The sequence below is a fragment of the Pleurodeles waltl genome, chromosome 7 (assembly GCF_031143425.1).
Source record: "Pleurodeles waltl isolate 20211129_DDA chromosome 7, aPleWal1.hap1.20221129, whole genome shotgun sequence".
In the NCBI taxonomy this organism is placed as follows: domain Eukaryota; kingdom Metazoa; phylum Chordata; class Amphibia; order Caudata; family Salamandridae; genus Pleurodeles; species Pleurodeles waltl.
The window spans coordinates 888,393,949-888,415,253 of NC_090446.1; positions in this window are offsets into that span (position 1 = coordinate 888,393,949).

The following is a 21,305-nucleotide window of genomic DNA, read 5'->3' on the forward strand; positions in this document are numbered from 1 at the left end:
ACTCATAGATCCACTGAGAGAGACAGGCCTTGTGGCCAACCTGCCATGCCCATGGCCAATGGGCGTGCACAGCGTGGGGTTGGGTGGTTATAAAATCTTGGCGGAAATGCCTAGCTGCAGGCCTGTGGAGGCTGGAATATTGTATAGAAATTAAGATTACTTTATATTTTTTTTTAAACGTAGAAATTCACAGAAAAAAACAAGGTTACAGGGACGTTATAGTAAGGTTCTGAATTTACTCGTGGAAAACCATGGAAATTCAGCAGTTATAATTAGAATTCTTTCTAGGAACTATAACTTGCGCCCTAAGATAACTATAAGTAGCGTCTTCACCATGCACACCTAAATATTCCACATATTATATCACTGATCAGATCCTGTAATCTTTGGTGTTTTTCAGTGAATATATATATATATAAATATATATATATACATACACGTATATATATATATATATATACGTATATATATATATATATATATATATATATATATATATATATATATATATATACATATATATATATTCACTACAAAAAACAAAGGTTACAGAGATGTTATAATTAGGCTCACATTTTAAACATACCAAACCATAGAAATTCACCTGTTATCGTTAGAGTTATCTCAAGTAACTATAATTCGTGCCCTAAGGTAACTATAACTCCTGCCCCCACCATGCGCAGTTTTTTCATCACAAATGTTACTTCAAATATTACATTGATATTTTAATGATGTTATCGACAATATCCTGAAAGCCGTAATTTGTGGGGTAATTAGAAGTGCATCGCGAGGGTGCGAGTTACAGTTACCTTAGGGCACAAGTTATAGTTACTTGAGATAACTCTAACAGGTGAATTTCTGTACATTTAAAATGTGAGCCTAACTATAACAGTAATATTTGATTTTTTTGGTTGATTGGTTACCATATAATATTGCATGGCAGTGACATTAAATGTGGTTCAATTATACATTATTTGGAGTAATTGTACACATTTACTACTAGAGTACTGCAAGGTGAAATTCCAGTTTATTATCCTAGTATTAGAGTAGAGCAAAACTGACATGAGAAAAACACTAATCACTGGCTGAAAGATTGCATGTAAGAATTTCCTTACACCGTTACGCAGGAAAACAACTCTCCTTTTAATCACAAAGCCTTTAATTAGTCATGAAATTGTAAATTAGAACAGTATGGTAAAATTATGAGTGGCCAGAACTCGTGAAGTTTCACTCTGTGGAGTTACATGAAAAATCTGTGAGATTCTATGGATTTCCGCAAATGAGCGGAAATAGATATTTTGCATAGCTTGTGCTTATTTTTAGTGCCAGGAACTTGTTCCATGCTACAAAATCAGCACAAACTGCACCATGTGAAGCACGAGAGGGCGCTACTTCTTGAGGTGATTTTGCTGATGCTCAAGTAGATTTTCTAACAATGTGGAAGCTTTCTGACCATGAAGAGTCGCGACTGCCCCCTTTGCAGAAATCTCTCCAAGTGCCCTTCTAATGAATGAAAATCATGCTAGGAGATGCCCTATTTCGCTTGCACTCGATAACTTACTGTTGGTGAGCCATGTGCCAGGAAATATTCTGCCACGCTGTGGTTGTTGGAATTTGGCCAGAACTCCACATTATAAGCATAACACAGAGTGGCTAAACTTCTGCCATCTCTGCCGGCAGAGCAGAATTTATCGCCAACCACTAGGTAAAATCATACTGAAGAGGCATCCTGTCTATTCAGAAAGCTTTATCCATGGGTAAAGTAATTGTTACATGTTTTTCTAATGTCAATATTTAAAATAATTTGCCAAATAAAATGCAGATTTCAGCACAGATGTTGTTCCCAGGTCTCAGGTATGCATATAAAACTGCCAGAGAATGTGTACAATAGTTTTCATTTTTTAACTTCATAATTGTATAACCTTGAAGGCTGATTTGTTCCTCTATGCTGCATAATCCTAAAAGCTCTGATAATGGTAAAGCTCTGCAGTGTGATTTGGTGGTTGTCATTCTAATAATTTATTGATATTTCACAGGGAACCATAAAATGTTTTACATATATCCTCGTCCCTTGTGAAATATGTCTTATATATCACTTCATTTTCTGCACTACGGGGGTCATTACAACCCTGGCGGATGGCGGAGAACCGGCGGTAAGACCGCCAACAGGCTGGCGGTCTTACCTTGGTGTATTATGACCATGGCGGTTACCACCATGGTCAACCGCCGGTTCTCCGTCCCGCCCGCCAGGGCGGAGACGACCGCCGGGCTGGAGACCTGGGCCTCCAGCCCGGCGGCCGTCAGTATACCGCCGGCAGTATTTGGACCCGGCTTACCGCCGTGGATTTCCAGCGGTTTCAACCGCCATGAAATCCATGGCAGTAAGCACTATCAGTGCCAGGGAATTCCTTCCCTGGCACTGGTAGGGGTCTCCCCCACCCCCACCCGACTCCCTCCCCTACACCCCCCACCACCCGTGCCACCCCCCAAAGGTGGCAGGGCCCCCCTCTCCACCCTGACCCCCAACATAACATTACTCACACACACCCGACACGCATGCAGGCACCACCAACACACAAACGCACACACACCGACATACATGCCTACATCCACACACACAGTCAGACACGCACACCCACATTCAAACATACACGCACACATCCATACAGACATACCTACAGACATACACGCACTCATTCCCATACACACAACACCCCTGCAAGCATACACACACTCACACACCCCCTCTACATACACACATGCACACACCCATGCACGCACACAACACACAACACCTCGAACCTCCGGGGCGGGACGGGAGCCATGGGGGCAGCTCCGCCGACACCACACCGCCAACAGAACACCGCCACGGCGAATCACAGGACGTGATTCGCTGGGCGGTGTTCTGTTGGCGTGGCGGTGGAGGTGGAGCAACCTCCACTTCCCCGCCGCCCGCAAGTATGGCTGTTGGCGGCTCTCTGTCAGAATAACGACAGAGAGCAGCCAACAGTCATAATACGCCGAGCGGCAAACCCGCCTGCACAGGCGGTCTTCCGCACGGTGGTCCCTCGGCGTTCTTGCAGAAAGACCGCCAAGGTCATAATGACCCCCTATATATATATTACATGTTTTAGCGTACAAACTGCAGTGGTGTAAAACCCATAATTCAAGAAGAACTGTGTAATATAGAAAATATTCATTGGCTCCCTGTGATAAATTGTTTATGATGTCATTGTAACTCTTCAAGGCAATATTAAACCATATTACATGCGAACGTTATGTATTTCTTATATTAAATGCTTATTTTGGGGTATTTAGCTTGAAAATTCTGTTTTCGTTAACTCCCATGCTCATTTTGGGTGACAGGTGTTGTGACCTAGTGGTACTATGATGGGCAGACCATGGGATCAAGGCTTTCCAAGACTTGAGGTAGCTCAGGCTCCACCTTGGGAGAAACAGTGGGTCTCCCACTTCTAGACGGAGCAGGAGAAAGAAGATTTTGGTTGGTTGGGAGCTCTTTCAATTTCTAATTGACTGCTTCAAAAGTTGGATTGTCTCCTTGATAGGGATTCTCTATATAAAATTGTTGTCATTGTATGAGGTGAGCTGAGATTTAGTGGCAAGAATAAAGATACATTTTGCAGTACCCACCAAACATCAGAGTTAGAGCTGGATGAGAAAGATGTTCTTTGCAAAGTATGCTGGAATGGATTGTGGTGTGAATATGCAACTTCTGCTGACCTGCTGCCCCCTAACCACAGATAAAATAAAGCAGGAATACAGATAATACTTTTGTAGAGAGCACAACCAGCCACAAGATTATTGAACATCCCATTGCATTACAAATGGAATAATCCCTGATTGCCATGGTGTGCAAACACAGTGCAGGGCAGTTACTTAAAGAGGTGTCATCAACCAGTCAGAAGTGTCTAAGCATAGATTGCCATTCTAATTGCTTTAGGCAACCAATAAGAATTGGTAAAACAGCGTGAAACATCAGGCTATGTCAGAAAATTTGTTTGAATCACATCAGCTTATTTCAAGGAATCTCTTCCCATAAATCCTTCAGGTTGTTTGACATCAGTACATTTTTTGACAAAACGATGAGAAGTCCCCAGAATCTCACAACAGCCACCTGAACATCTGTGTTTCATGGGAGGCTCCGCCTTTCTTCTAAAATAAAGGCATTTTTGCAATGATCCACTCAACCAATGATGTAACAATAAGGCAGATTTGACCTACTTTTACTTTTTATTCTTATTTGGCTAGCCCTTAATCATAATGACATTGTGTATTGAGTTGCTTGCTGTGAGGAAATTAAGTGCATTACATGGTATGGCTGTGCGACCTCACCATGTAAAACACTTACTATCCTCTTTAGAACAACTCTGTTTCTTTTGTCAAACCATTAGCTCAAACCTGGATATCTGTGGCTCAGAGCAGTCAGGCTTACACAAAGAAACAAGTGTAAAGTATTTAGACAGCACAAAACAATGGAAGAAGAAATTCATAAGCCACTCAAGAAATTACCAATTTATAAAAATAGATTGTATTTTTATGAATTGTTAGACACCAAAACAAAAGCGATCCACCAGAAGGCTCTGAACATATGGAATTTGCAAGGTATAGTAAATCAACACTATGAACTTAACTGTGAAGAAGCATTGGAAAAACATTTTAAAGAAAAACTTGGCTGAGTATCAATGTAGTTACTTTAAGTCACTTTAGGCAACCAACTATAGCATGGAGCCAGTCAGATGGACCAGCAATGCCCTCAGAAATGGTTACTGTAGGAAGTTGGCTCTGTATGCACTATTTCAAAGTAAGGAATAGTATGCACAGAGTCCAAGGATTCCCCTTAGAGGTAGGATAGTGGCAAAAAGAGATAATACCAATGCTCTATTTTATGGTAGTGTGGTCGAGCAGTAGGCTTATTAAAGGAGTAGTGTTAAGCATTTGTTGTACACACACAGGCAATAAATGAGGAACACACACTCAGAGACAATTCCAGGCCAATAGGTTTTTGTATAGAAAAATATATTTTCTTAGTTTATTTTAAGAACCACTGGTTCAAGATTTACATGTAATACTTCAAATGAAAGGTATTACAGGTAGGTACTTTAGGAACTTTGAATAATCAAAATAGCATACACAGTTTTCAAATAAATCACATGTAGCTATTTTAAAACTAGACACAGTGCAATTTTCAACAGTTCCTGGAGGGAGTAAGAGTTAGTTAGTTTTTGCAGGTAAGTAAACCACCTACGGGGTTCAAGTTTGGGTCCAAGGTAGACCACCGTTGGGGGTTCAGAGCAACCCCAAAGTTACCACACCAGCAGCTCAGGGCTGGTCAGGTGCAGAGGTCAAAGTGGTGCCCAAACGCATAGGCTTCAATGGAGAAGGGGGTGCCCCGGTTCCAGTCTGCCAGCAGGTAAGTAACCGCATCTTCGGAGGGCAGACCAGGGGGGTTTTGTAGGGCACCGGGGGGGACACAAGTCAGCACAGAAAGTACACCCTCAGCAGCACGGGGGCGGCCGGGTGCAGTGTGCAAACACGCGTCGGGTTTTCAATAGAAATCAATGGGAGACCAAGGGGTCTCTTCAGCGATGCAGGCAGGCAAGTGGGGGGCTCCTCAGGGTAGCCACCACCTGGGCAAGGGAGAGGGCCTCCTGGGGGTCGCTCCTGCACTGGAGTTCCAATCTTTCAGGTCCTGGGGGCTGCAGGTGCAGAGTCTTTACCAGGCGTCGGGATCTGAGAAGCAGGCAGTCGAGGTCAGGTGGAGCCTCGAGATTCCCTCTGCAGGCGTCGCTGTGGTGGCTCAGGGGGGGCAACTCTGGCTACTCACGGTCTCGCAGTTGCTGGGGAGTCCTCCCTGAAGTGTTGTTTCTCCACAAGTCGAGCCGGGGGCGTTGGGTGCAGAGTAGCAAGTCTCACGCTTCCGGCCGGAAAAGCAAGTTGTTTTAAAGTTGCTCCTTCGTTACAAAGTTGCAGTCTTGGGTGAACAGAGCCGCTGTCCTCAGGAGTTTCTTGGTCCTTCTAGAGCAGGGCATTCCTTTGAGGATTCAGAGGTCGCTGGTTCCTGGGGAAAGTGTCGCTGGAGCAGTGTCTTTCAGAAGTGGGGAGACGGGCCGGTAGAGCTGGGGCCAAAGCAGTTGGTGTCTCCGTCTTCTCTGCAGGGTTTTTCAGCTTAGCAGTCCTCTTCTTCTTAGGTTGCAGGAATCTAGTTTCCTAGGTTCTGGGGAGCCCTTAAACACTAAATTTAAGGGTGTGTTTAGGTCTGGGGGGTTAGTAGCCAATGGCTACTAGCCCTGAGGGTGGGTACACCCTCTTTGTGCCTCCTCCCTGAGGGGAGGGGGGCACATCCCTAATCCTATTGGGGGAATCCTCCATCTGCAAGATGGAGGATTTCTAAAAGTCAGAGTCACCTCAGCTCAGGACACCTTAGGGGCTGTCCTGACTGGCCAGTGACTCCTCCTTGTTTTTCTCATTATCTCTCCTGGACTTGCCGCCAAAAGTGGGGGCTGAGTCCAGGGGGCGGGCATCTCCACTAGCTGGAGTGCCCTGGGGCATTGTAACACGAAGCCTGAGCCTTTGAGGCTCACTGCTAGGTGTTACAGTTCCTGCAGGGGGGAGGTGTTAAGCACCTCCACCCAGAGCAGGCTTTTGTTTCTGTCCTCAGAGAGCACAAAGACCCTCACCACATGGGGTCAGAAACTCGTCTCTCAGCAGCAGGCTGACACAGACCAGTCAGTCCTGCACTGAACAATTGGGTAAAATACAGGGGGTATCTCTAAGATGCCCTCTGTGTGCATTTATTAATAAATCCAACACTTGCATCAGTGTGGGTTTATTATTCTGAGAAGTTTGATACTAAACTTCCCAGTATTCAGTGTAGCCATTATGGAGCTGTGGAGTTCGTTTTTGACAGACTCCCAGACCATATACTCTTGTGGCTACCCTGCACTTACAATGTCTAAGGTTTTGCTTAGACACTGTAGGGGCATAGTGCTCATGCACCTATGCCCTCACCTGTGGTATAGTGCACCCTGCCTTAGGGCTGTGAGGCCTGCTAGAGGGGTGACTTACCTATGCCACAGGCAGTGTGAGGTTGGCATGGCACCCTGAGGGGAGTGCCATGTCGACTTAGTCATTTTCTCCCCACCAGCACACACAAGCTGGCAAGCAGTGTGTCTGTGCTGAGTGAGGGGGTCCCTAGTGTGGCATAAGACATGCTGCAGCCCTTAGAGACCTTTCCTGGCATCAGGGCCCTTGGTACCAGGGGTACCAGTTACAAGGGACTTACCTAGGTGCCAGGGTTGTGCCAATTGTGGAAACAATGGTACATTTTAGGTGAAAGAACACAGGTGCTGGGGCCTGGTTAGCAGGGTCCCAGCACACTTCTCAGTCAAGTTAGCATCTGTATCAGGCAAAAAGTGGGAGGTAACTGCAACAGGAAGCAATTTCTTTACACAAGCCCCCCCTCCCAGACTCAGCCAAAGCTGGGAGAGTCTTACTAGTCTGTCAGGCAAGGAAGAGTAGAGGAAATAGGCTGGTTTGTTGCAGGGCCTACTCTGCCTTACATCCTCCTGTTCATGTCATTCCCTCTGGAGATCTTACCCACTTCCACAGTGATAGGACCTAGTCTGAATTGCCTCTTGTCTGTGTCTTTAATGTCTCAACCCATTCTCTCTATTTTGGGGTTAGAGGTATCCACCTCTGCTAATCTTATCTTAGCCAGGGTCACCCCTAGCTTACCCAAAGAGGTTACCCAGAGCTGGAGTAACCCCACCATGACCAACAGGGTCAGGGGGCCTAACTTGCTATTTGGCATGGGGTCAGACCACCATGCCAAGGATAGTGCAGCCATAAAGGCTAACACCCAGCAGATGCCACTGACAGCTGTCAATGCCCAGAACCACACCTTTAGCTCTTCACCTACAAGGGAAGGGGCTAAGTTACAGGCTTCTTTGGGTTCAGGGTGCCTGTCTGCTGTATTAGAGTGGGGGTTACCACATCTTGTAGTAAACACCCTTCTTCCACTCTTTCTTCTGTTAGCTGAGGAGCCACCCACTCAGGCTTAACAGTTGCCTGACTAGCCAGGACTTCTTGTGGGTCAGGTTGGACTTTACCAGTGCCACTTTGGGAGTTCTCCCCTACTGGAGCAGAATCTCCTTGACTTGCTGGAACCTTGGTTAAAGGTTGTCCATGCTTCCTACACTGTTTTATTTTCTTTTTCTTCTGGGGCCTGCTTGCAGTTACTGCAGAGGCAGCACCTCCAGAATCCTTGGGAGAGGACTGGCACTGGCCCAGTTCCTCTCTTGGGCTCTGACTAACCTCTGGGTAGTCATTTCCAAGGAGACAATCAAGGGGGAGGTCTGTACTGACTACCACCCTTCTCCAGCTAAAAGTCCCACCCACGTATATGGGCACAAAAGCCACAGGCCTCTCAGTGACCCTGTCTGGGCTAACTCTTACTCTGGTAGTCTCACCTGGGATGTACTGGTTTGAGAACACCAGCCTGTCATGCACAATAGTGTGACTGGCACAAGTGTCTCTCAGGGCAGTGGCTGGGATTCCATTCATCAGTAGGTGGTGGAAGTGTCTACTTCCCTCTGGAATCTCCAACTCACCTGTTGGGCCCTTTCTCCAGTTGAAGGCTATGAAGACCTCCTCATCTGAGGAGTCATCCCCAATGGCTACACTGGTTACCCATGGGATTTTGATAGGGGGTTTGTTTTTGGGACAAGAAGTGTTCTTGGTGTGGTGCCCTGTCTGTCTACAGTTTTGGCACCATGCCTTAGTGGCATCCCAGTTCTTACCCTGGTACCCACCTTTGTTTTGGGTTGTGTCTTGGAGCCCACCCACCTGGTCTGGTTTTTGGGGGCCTACAGAGGACACTTTTTTTTTATTTCTAGTGTCAACCACTTTCTCCTGGGGAGGCTTTGTAACCCCTTTCTTTTGGTCACCCCCAGTGGAAGTTTTGGTTACCCTAGTCTTGACCCAATGGTCTGCCTTTTTTCCCAATTCTTGGGGAGAAATTGGACCTAAGTCTACCAGATACTGATGCAACTTTTCATTGAAGCAGTTACTTAAAATGTGTTCTTTCATAAACAAATTATAAAGCCCAACATAGTCATTCACTTCATTTCCAGTTACCCAACCATCCAGTGTTTTCACTGAGTAGTCCACAAAATCAACCCAAGTCTGGCTCGAGGATTTTTGAGCCCCCCTGAATCTAATTCTATACTCCTTAGTGGAGAATCCAAAGCCCTCAATCAGGGTACCCTTCATGAGGTCATAAGATTCTGCATCTTTTCCAGAGAGTGTGAGAAGTCTATCCCTACACTTTCCAGTGAACATTTCCCAAAGGAGAGCACCCCAGTGAGATCTGTTTACTTTTCTGGTTGCACAAGCCCTCTCAAAAGCTGTGAACCATTTGGTGATGTCATCACCATCTTCATATTTAGTTACAATCCCTTTTGGGATTTTCAACATGTCAGGAGAATCTCTGACCCTATTTATGTTGCTGCCACCATTGATGGGACCAAAACCCATCTCTTGTCTTTCCCTTTCTATGGCTAGGAGCTGTCTCTCTAAAGCCAATCTTTTGACCATCCTGGTTAACAGTAGGTCATCTTCACTGAGGCTATCCTCAGTGATTCCAGAGGTGCTGGACCCTCCTGTGAGAGAAGCAGCATCTCTGACTATCACATTTGGAGTCAGGGTTTGATGGACTCTGTTCTCCCTAACTAGGACTGCAGGGGGGAAATTCTCCTCCACATCACTAGCTTCCCCCTCTGTGAGGGCATCATCAGAGGGGTTGTTTTTAGCAAACTCCGCCAAGAGCTCCTGGAGCTGTTCTTTGGTAGAGTTTGATCCAGTTTTTATTTTTTTGATTTTGCAGAGAGTCCTTAACTCTGACATCCTAAGACGCAGGTAAGGTGTGAGGTTGAGCTCCACCACTGTCTCTTCTGCAGTAGACATTATGTTTCTAAAAGTTGGAATACTTTTTAAGAATCTAAAACTATCTATAGAACTTAATTCAAACTTTTACAAAACTTTTAAACTCTAAAAGAAATGCTAACAGGGACTAACACAAGGCCCTAGCAGGACTTTTAAAAATTTAGAAAAATTGCTCAAATTTCAAAAATCAGTTTTCTAATGACAATTTTTGGAATTTAGTCGTGTGATCAGGTATTGGCTGAGTAGTCCAGCAAATGCAAAGTCTTGTACCCCACCGCTGATCCACCAATGTAGGAAGTTGGCTCTGTATGTACTATTTCAAAGTAAAGAATAGTATGCACAGAGTCCAAGGGTTCCCCTTAGAGGTAAGGAAGTGGCAAAAAGAGATAATACCAATGCTCTATTTTGTGGTAGTGTGGTCGAGCAGTAGGCTTATCAAAGGAGTAGTGTTAAGCATTTGTTGTACACACACAGGCAATAAATGAGGAACACACACTCAGAGACAATTCCAGGCCAATAGGTTTTTGTATAGAAAAATATATTTTCTTAGTTTATTTTAAGAACCACAGGTTCATGATTTACATGTAATACTTCAAATGAAAGGTATTGCAGGTAGGTACTTTAGGAACTTTGAATAATCAAAATAGCATACACAGTTTTCAAATAAATCACATATAGCTATTTTAAAACTAGACACAGTGCAATTTTCAACAGTTCCTGGGGGGAGTAAGAGTTAGTTAGTTTTTGCAGGTAAGTAAACCACCTACGGGGTTCAAGTTTGGGTCCAAGGTAGCCCACCGTTGGGGGTTCAGAGCAACCCCAAAGTTACCACACCAGCAGCTCAGGGCCGGTCAGGTGCAGAGGTCAAAGTGGTGCCCAAAACACATAGGCTTCAATGGAGAAGGGGGTGCCCCGGTTCCAGTCTACCAGCAGGTAAGTACCCGCGTCTTCGGAGGGCAGACCAGGGGGGTTTTGTAGGGCACCGGGGGGTCAGCACAGAAAGTACACCCTCAGCAGCACGGGGGCAGCCAGGTGCAGAGTGCAAACATGCGTCGGGTTTCCAATAGAAATCAATGGGAGACCAAGGGGTCTCTTCAGCGATGCAGGCAGGCGGGGGGGGCTTCTCGGGGTAGCCACCACCTGGGCAAGGGAGAGGGCCTCCTGGGGGTCACTCCTGCACTGGAGTTCCAATCTTTCAGGTCCTGGGGGCTGCGGGTGCAGAGTCTTTACCAGGCGTCGGGATCTGGGAAGCAGGCCGTCGCGGTAAGGGGGAGCCTCGAGATTCCCTCTGCAGGCGTCGCTGTGGGGGCTCAGGTGGGGCAACTCTGGCTACTCACGGTCTCGCAGTCGCCGGGGAGTCCTCCCTGAAGTGTTGTTTCTCCACAAGTCGAGCAGGGGGCGTCAGTGCAGAGTAGCAAGTCTCACGCTTCCGGTGGGAAACGCAAGTTGTTTTAAAGTTGCTCCTTCGTTACAAAGTTGCAGTCTTGGGTGAACAGAGCCACTGTCCTCAGGAGTTTCTTGGTCCTTCTAGAGCAGGGCAGTCCTCTGGGGCATTGTAACACGAAGCCTGAGCCTTTGAGGCTCACTGCTAGGTGTTACATTTCCTGCAGGGGGGAGGTGTTAAGCACCTCCACCCAGAGCAGGCTTTTGTTTCTGTCCTCAGAGAGCACAAAGGCCCTCACCACATGGGGTCAGAAACTCGTCTCTCAGCAGCAGGCTGGCACAGACCAGTCAGTCCTGCACTGAACAATTGGGTAAAATACAGGGGGTATCTCTAAGATGCCCTCTGTGTGCATTTTTTAATAAATCCAACACTGGCATCAGTATGGGTTTATTATTCTGAGAAGTTTGATACTAAACTTCCCAGTATTCAGTGTAGCCATTATGGAGCTGTGGAGTTCGTTTTTGACAGACTCCCAGACCATATACTCTTATGGCTACCCTGCACTTACAATGTCTAAGGTTTTGCTTAGACACTGTAGGGGCATAGTGCTCATGCACCTATGCCCTCACCTGTGGTATAGTGCACCCTGCCTTAGGGCTGTGAGGCCTGCTAGAGGGGTGACTTACCTATGCCACAGGCAGTGTGAGGTTGGCATGGCACCCAGAGGGGAGTGCCATGTCGACTTAGTCATTTTCTCCTCACCAGCACACACAAGCTGGCAAGCAGTGTGTCTGTGCTGAGTGAGGGGTCCCTAGTGTGGCATAAGACATGCTGCAGCCCTTAGAGACCTTCCCTGGCATCAGGGCCCTTGGTACCAGGGGTACCAGTTACAAGAGACTTACCTAGGTGGCAGGGTTGGTCCAATTGTGGAAACAATGGTACATTTTAGGTGAAAGAACACAGGTGCTGGGGCCTGGTTAGCAGGGTCCCAGCACACTTCTCAGTCAAGTTAGCATCAGTATCAGGCAAAAAGTGGGGGGTAACTGCAAAAGGGAGCCATTTCTTTACAGTTACGTAGAAAGCAATCTTCAGTTAGTTCCAGGCACTTTTATCCTCTTGCTATAGACTTTTATGGAAGTGGTCCTGATGCCAGGGATACAGAATGCTGAAGGTGCTCAATGATGCTGTGGCTGTGATTTGGTTGGCATGGTACTTCTCAAAGCTACTCCTAGTTCCAGGATTTGGTGAGGTGGTCCTGGCCAAGGGGGTCAATGTCCCTCAAAGTCCTCTCAAGCCTGGCAGAAGTCCAGTTGCCAATGGGCTACCAGTCACCTGGTATATTAGGCACAAGCAAATCCTTGCTTGGACAGTAACTCATCTTCTGGGTAATAAAGCTGTGATTCAATGACTTTCCCAGATCCAGCCAACTCTGGTGCAACTTTGAGTGTTGTTTCCTTTTTCTTGGTGTTGCACGGCAATGAGGAGCGGTGATGAGAAGATCTGTGCTCCTGCTTACCCCAGCAGGCTTCTTCAACTGTTGTGGCCCAGTGCTCAAAGAGGATGTCAGCCAACTGGCCCTTGGAGCTACTTACTTCAGCTGGGCTCAGGAGTAGACTTCTCCATGCGCAGGACACAACAGGCACAGTCTCTTCTCCTTTGCCAGCCACCAGGTTCAGCAGGTGCATCCATGTTGATGCAGCCTCTCTTCACCAGTCCCTTGTGCAGCAGGGAAGTCCTTATTTGATCCTCTTTTCCAGTCAAACAAGATCTGAGTTTTAGGGGCCATAGATGCCCTTTTTATGCCCAGAAAACACCCTCAAGGTGGATGTGGTCAGTAGCCAATAGGCTACAAGGTTCCCTCCCTCTTGATCACCACTTCCTGTTCCACTTCTGTCCATGCCTATGGCAACTGGCTTCCAATGTCAGTCCCTGCTGTCAGCCTGTTAACCCTGACACTAGAGCAACCCCTTCCATGGGTGCTTCACCATTTGCCCATCAAAGGCAGCTTCTCCTTTGGAGCTTGCCTTTTGGGCCAACATCCCATGTGGCTTCCTTCCCGGAGGAGGTAACACCTTCTCCAGCACAGCAGCAGGCCTCTATTGCCACCTTTCCTTGAGTCCTTCATGTCTCCCGAGGAGGTCAGAAGTGTCTCAGTGAACATATTCCTAGTATGCAACTGTATACTGGATACTTTGGCCAACTAACGTGGCAACTTCTAAATTTGCTCTTTGCTCATTAGTGACAATAAATTCAACATTAAATTGGGTTTAATGAAATTAATATCTTGATTCCTTACGGTACCTACTTTAGAAGTCCCATTTAGAAGTTAACTGGACTGAGATGTTGCCTATAACTCTCCACTCAATGGGGCTATTAGTCTTTCTACAGTAAGAAGTTACTATTTGGGGTTTTACTGTTGGAAGATGTGAAAGTATGTTCCACCTTCTAATATATAGTACCCTGCCTTAGGGCTCAACAGGCATACCGTAGGGTAGAGATATACCTATTAAAAAGGAAGGACTGGAAATTGCCATTGCCTTAAATAGCAAAGTTGAGTAAGCATTTTAAAATTGCCCTTCCAGTCTGCAGCAGCAAACTGAAACCATGGTTTAGCTGGCCAACTCAAGGAGGCACAACAAGTGCTTCTATCCCTTAAGGGACACACTAATTTACAGGCCCTGGGTATCCCTGGTGTCATATATTAGGGGCTTACAAGTAATTTAAGCTATAACAATTGAATATAAGCCAATTAAATATACATAATTTTAAGGGTCAGAGCACATGCACTGAGCACAGATTAGCAGAGCCCACAGCATTTCAGAGGCATTACACAAGTGCCTAGTAATCAGAATGGGGTCACAAAGTGGGGGAGAACCTGTACAGATCCTGTTTCTTTACACTTGCTGAAACAGCCTTGTGGCATTGCAGCAGTGCACTAGACGTTGGTGGACCAACAAACTACCAGGGAGAGCCAGGCCAGAGCCTAGCCAGTGCATGTCTCTAAGAGCCCTTGTATGAGCTGAGCACTGACAATGTTTGAAATGTACCTCATGCCACAGACGTTGTGTAAAAATATAATATAGTTGCTTTAAAGTTTTAAAAAGTGTACAATTAGGTGCAGATATGTTAGGGCCCAGGAAATAGATAAGAAAGTGGGGAATAATTACTCAAAAAGGGGAGGGGTTTATAAAAAGATACATCAATTATTTAATGTTTTGTCTTTAATTCATGGCGCATGAGGTTGGAGAAATTTTAGGCACCTGATTTGACACTGGCTTGGAGCTTACAGAGGTTGGCCCACCTTTACAGTGTACATTGTGGGAGTTGCCCATATATGTGATATCCCTTCTTTTTTTAACTTAGGATTGGATGATACAAAGACACTATGCAACATCTGACCAGTGGCCCTAAGGAGTGATTCATTCTACTACCCCAAATGCATGATAGCAAGTACCAGGATGCAAAGAAAATGTGCGGACACGCAGCAGCCATGCGAAATCTCAGTGGTGTTGCAATGACCTGTCTAGAAGTCTTACACGGGACACGCAGAGCCGTTTTTTTGCAAGAGACACGTGGGCTTTTAGAGGCTCATTGTCGTATTCTGAATACAGGGATCGCAAGAAAAGGTATGATGGTTTAAAAAGTGTCAGTTCTCTCAATAATCAGCCCTACAAACAACGCTACTCCCAACCAAACAGCCCACCCTCTGCGGTAATACTGCTCCAGTTGATCCATTATACGAATTTAAGCTTATCATCTTAAATTGTCCTCTTACAGTGAGACACGGCCTCCTATAAGGTAATTGAAGGACCCGCAAAGGGTTTCCACGCGTGAGGCACAGCCCGCAGAGGCTGTAACCCCGACTTTCTTCCACCAAAAGTATCTGGATTTAGAACGCGCGGCCTGGTGTGACCGGAAGGAAACTTAAACATGGCCGACGCCTCCTGCCTTTCATCAAACTCCATTCTAAGGCAGCATGATTTCGGCATGCGGCGAATGAAAAATACCAATTAACAGTAAACCGTGCAATCTAGAGCTGCGATTAGCACAACCTAAACCGTCCCTGAATCAGCAGCAGAATGTGCCAGAATCTGCTCCATCTCGCACGGTGCGCCCAGTCGTGCCATTCTGGGAAAGTCATGATGGCTCCGCGCCGCGAGAGAACGCTGCAACTGCCAAGGATGCTGGGATTGTTTCGGGGCCGCTGTGTGGAACAAGGCCTGAGGAATAAGTCAAGCCGACAGATAATGGAAGGACTCACTTAGATTTTATTAAACTTTTTTTTCTCTTTCAGTAGCTTCGCCGTGCCCTGTCGGACGCTGTGCAAACCCCCAGCGCATCCTGCGCGTTGAGAGAAAACAGAAGGAGAACGCATTTCATCCGCCGTTTGATAGCGCCCATCCATCAGAGCAAATGAAGCTGTCATAGTCGGAACCGATTAGAACTGGGGAAACGAGGTAAAGGACGGGACCGGGAACGCCGGGCACGCAGCAGGAAAGCAACTGTAACATCGTTAACGACAAATAGAGAAGTCGCAAAAGTATGGTAATGCTGCTCGCTTCCATGGAGAAACTCGCCAGGGAAAAAGAGGCAGGCTTTCTGCAGTGGGCAGATAGTCCAGGAAGCAAAGCGCGGGAAATCACAGGGCCCTATCCAGAGTGTAATCGGGGGCACCACCCACATTTCGCTAGTGAAGGGATTGATCGTCCCGGCTGTACTGGAATTAAAAACCCTACGAAGGTTGTCTATAAAAGGATGTGGCAAACTTGTTAAAGGGGAGTAGCCTACACAATTGGAGACACGGCCTAAATCATGAGAATTAGAATCGTATGCTTAAGAAACCCATATAAAGTCGCATTAGGCAAAGAATAATAAAACAGCAAAAGGGTATATTTATTTACTTTAAGCAATAAAAAAATCTGGCATTTTAGAAAGTATATACAAATCTAGAAATCTGGTAAATAGGCAGCTGTGCCGGAGTGTTTGTTCTCAGTGGTGTAAGGAAACTTGAGGGGGTCCAACTGCAAGGTCCCTGGAGGGGACCCTCCTGGACCCATTCGGGGGCCTCTGCTCGTGCACTGTGTAGGGGCCCCCTGGAGCTCGGCTCCACCTGCACTGTAGGGGCTGCAGGGGCCTTTGTTACACTACTGCCTGTTCTCTCTGATCAGAGCCATGTTGTTGATAGCCTTTTTCTGGTTGGTTAGGGTATGCACCTAAGCCAGGCAGATCCCACCCACTCCAGTTAGGGCGAGGGAGTTGCACACCCAAGATAACCCCTGCTCACCCCCTTGGTAGCACACACAACGCACGTTATGCACTATCCCCACCACAAAGGAAACACAACACCAGGTTGTATAAAAAATAAACTGTATTGTGCACAACACAATTAGTCTAAACAGAACATGTCAGTAATACCCCGCTACCCAAGCAGTTGTCAGACCATTACGCAGTACTATTACTCTGTGAGAACCAGCAGTAGTCACATAAAACACATAGGTTACTGGTTATTCTGCAATATTAGCAGTAAGCCAGGTAAACATTACTGAAATATGATCATCATTGTCAAAACATTATCATGATTGCTCACAGCATGACACAGCACAAAAGCTCATGGTATAAAACAATACCATGAATGTAATAACAACTTCATGAATGCACATAAAACTGAAACATCAGACTAGCTCATGGCATCATTATCACTGTACCAAATTATGACTGCACCTAAGAGGAACATTCACCACAAAAATACACATGGTGCAGTCAGCACATTAACAGAGGCCAAAACGTTATTCTGTCCTCATTATCACCCACCTCAAAGTAGAGGAAATTCAAGATCATCCAGGGGGGTTTACACGGGGAGCACAGTCCTCCCCCATTTACCATAAGAGATCTTGTGCTCCTTACACCACCCTTGTGGTAGTGCTAAGGTGCTTCAGTCGGGCTGGGCCTCCAAGGAGCACCCAGTTTAATCAAGGAGCTCTGATGCTCCAATTAGGGGGAAACAGTGCATTTAGCGGGTGATCTCACTCCTCACTCGGGGGCCACCTCGTCTCATTAACTCTCAGCTGGGTGGGTGTGAGTTCACTGACCGGCAGTCCACTCTTCAGTGAGGGCCCAGCGGGAATAGGGGTCTTCCGTCGACCCTCTACGATCGCACGGGGGCCTGGTGGAAGTGAGGGACCTCCGGTGAGGCCTCCTCTCCTCTCAGTGGCCACTCCCCTGCCAGACGATGTGCCCACACCCAACATGGTGCATGAGCCAACCCTTCCAGCCCTCCTGGGCCACGGCGGTGAAGGCACCAAAGTGGGTGCCTGCCTATGCCCTGGGGGCCCTCTTCATAATGCTCCTCGCCTGGGGGCACTCAACGGAGTGCGTTCGGATGCGCTAGTTAGGCCCAGGCCGCAGCGGTAATAATTCCTTTAGGTAGACAGTAGAAGGTGCCCCAATGCATGTTAAACAAATATAGCCAAGCACTCCTCCTGTGCATCACTCAGGAAATGCTTTAAGCAGCAAGCACTATGCTCCAGCCCAGGAGCCTTCAAACAGAGCACTGTCCTCACACTTTGGGTGATAACAGGGCAGGGGAACAGGGGCCACAGCACCCAGTCCCTGGAGACAACTAGTGGGAGCACAGGGTGGTAGGGCCAACACGCAGGCCAGCACAAGGGGTTGCAGTTCCTCCTAGTGACTCAGCAGGTCACAGGTCAGCACAACAGCAGGGCTTCAAGGTGGTTCCTGGTGAGTCCTTCTAGCAGCACTGTGTGGCCAAGTTAATAGTCCAAAGTGTCTCTCCTAACATGGGGAAAACCCCCTGTACTTATATTCACTTTTGCACAACTTTTACAAAGAGGGAGAGGAGAGGTTCCAACCAGTTCCAACTGGTTCTAGGAGTGCCCACTTTCTCATCCAGCACAGGCTCCAGACATCAGTTGGGGGTAAACAAGCCCTTTGTGTGAGGCCTGGGCACAGCCTTTACAAATGCAGGTGCGGCTTGCATACTCTTTTCTCAGCCCAGGAAGACCATTCAATAAGCAGATGCACCTCTGTGACACCTCCACCCTCCCTTTGTACAGGTTGTCTGAAAAGTATGTTCAAAGCCCTGCTGTCACTCTGCCCCAGATGTGAATTGGAGTCAAGCTCAAAAACACCAGTCATAAGCACAGGGAAATGCTCACTTTCTAGAAGTGGCATTTCTATAATGATAATAAAAAATCCATCTAAACCAGTAAGCAGCATTCCTCACTACCATTAGAACCATACCAAACATGCCTACGCTGCCCCTCATAGATCAGACAATACTCCCTAGACATTAGGCATGGTGTTTCCAATTCAATCCTGTGAGCAAGGCAGCACTCACAGCAGTGAGATACCAAATGGGCTGTTTGTCAGTACCAGGACAGGCCACACAACCAGGCACATGTCCTGCCTTCTACATACATATCACCCTGCCCGTAGGGTTAGCTAAGGCCTAACGTAGGGGTGACATACATGTAGTAAAATGGGAGTTACAGGTCTGGCAAGTAAATATAGATGCCAGGTCCCTGTGGTAATAAACTGTGCATGCAGGTCCAGTGTTAGCAGGCCTTAGACAGGTTTTAAAGGCTACTTCTGTGTGAGGCGTAAGCATCGCTGCAGGCCCACTAGTAGCATTTAATTTACAGGCCCTGGATAGAGAGATATCACTATGCAAGGGCCTTATGGGTGAATTAAATGTGCCAATTAGGTGTAAGCCAATCATACCAACTTTAGAAGGGAGAGCACATGCACTTTAGCACTGATCAGCAGTGATGAAGTTCTCAGAGTTTTAGAGGCAACAACAAGAGGTCAGCAAGAATAGGAGCAGGAAGGCAAAAAGTTTGGGTATGACCCTGCAAAAAGGGCCAGCTCCAACATGTTTCTATGTCTGTGCTGCCTTTCCTGGTAAACTAATATTTGGCACAACATCCTATATTTTAAGTTTCCTTCCTCGTTAGATTCCCAGGCCCAGATTTGCTTTCGGTTGTATCTACAAAAACAATCTGTTTTTAGGGTCGAGCCTGAGAGTGCATGTGCTAGCGCATGCATCTCGCTTGCAAGACTCTTTTGTGTACAGTAAAGGGCTTGGTGCACACCTGTCACTTAACATTTGTTGGCTTACCTTGCACTCTTCTTTACAGCTTTGCAATTTGTCACTGCAGGTCACGCATCATTTCCATTCCTCTGTAAGGAGCAGGGACCAAGCACTGATTGATTGAACTTAATCAGTGCCTTTTTGCTGCTCCAGACATGATTGAGATACTATTTTGTTCTTTTTAACTTCTAATGCCCTGCAAACAGAAGGTTTGTGACTGGCAAAAATTTGCCCAGAAAGACAAACAAAATTGCAAAGTTTTGTTGCTAACTTTCTTTTATTTTGTTAAGTCTTCTTTTCTCACTTTGCACTCATGTTTTATTTTGTTTTTGCTCAAGGACACTGTTCTTAAAAAATGCCAAATATCTTGTTCTAAATTTTTCAAAGCAACATTGTTTCTTTATTATGTGTAATTCTGAAATGACGCTCTAACACATAATCGTTCAGTACACCCAAATCCACTGCACTCCAATCTGCCCCACTACAATCCACCCCAATCTCCTGCACCTCACCACACTCTAGTCCAAACCACTCATCCCAATCCAATCAAAATCAAACCCACCCCACTCCAATCCTCCCAACCAACCCCAATCTAATCTACCCCACTCCAAGTCACCCCACTCCAATCCAATCCAAAACAATCTGCATCACTCCAAAATAATCTGTCCCCACTACATTCCAAATCACCCCTCCAATCTACCCTCATACAATGTGCCTGATTCCAATATGTCCCACTCAAATCCAAAAGAATCTGTCCCACTCCAATTCGCCCCACTCCAATTCCAAATCTGTCCCACTCCAATCTGCTCCACCCTAATCCAAAACAGTCTACCCCACTCTAATCCAAAACAATCTGTCCCATTCCAGTCCAAAATAATCTGCCTCACTCCAATCTGCCCCTCTTTAATCCAAAACAACATGCCCCACTCCAATCTATTTCAATCTGCCCCCCTCCAGTCTGTCACATGCTAATCTGCCCCACTTTAATCCAGAACTACATCCTGCCCAAAGTCACCCTGCCCCACTCCAACCCCAAACAACCCACTCCAATCCAAAACAATCTGCCCCACTCCAGTGCACCCCACTCTAATCCAGTCTGCCTCACTCATCCCAATTCTTCTGATTCCAATGAACCACAATCCACCCTATAATCCATTCCACCCACACCAAGCCAATCCATCCCACACAATCCAACCCACTCCAACCCATCCCAGGCCAGTCTACCCCACTCCAATCCAATACACCTCACCCCAATCCAGTCCACCCCACCCCACCCCAATCCACTCCAGTCCAATCCAATTCACCCCACTCCAGTTCAATCCACCCCGATCCAGTCCAATCCACCCACTCCAATACAGCCCACTACAGTCCAACCCTCCCATTCACTCCAATCCATCCCACCCCACCCACTCCAGTCCAATCCACTCCACTCCAATCAAGTGCACGCACTCTAATCCACCCCACTCCAAACAAATACATGCTACCCAAGCCACCTCACTCCAATCTAATCCACCCACACCAACCCAATCCATCCCACTCCAATGCAATCCACCCCACTCCAGTCCAATCCAGTCCATATTAATCCACCCTACTCCAGTCCAATCCAACCCACTCCAAACTGCCTTAATCTACCCCATTCCAATTCAGTCCATCCCTCACCAATCAATCCACCCACACCAATCCAATCACCCCACACCAATTAAATTCACCCCACTCCAATTCACCCCACTCCAATCCAATACAACCCACCCTAATCCAATGCACCACAATCCACTCCACTTCAATCAACCACCCTGCAATCCACTCCACTCAGTTCCATTCCACCCCACTCCACCCCACCCCAATCCA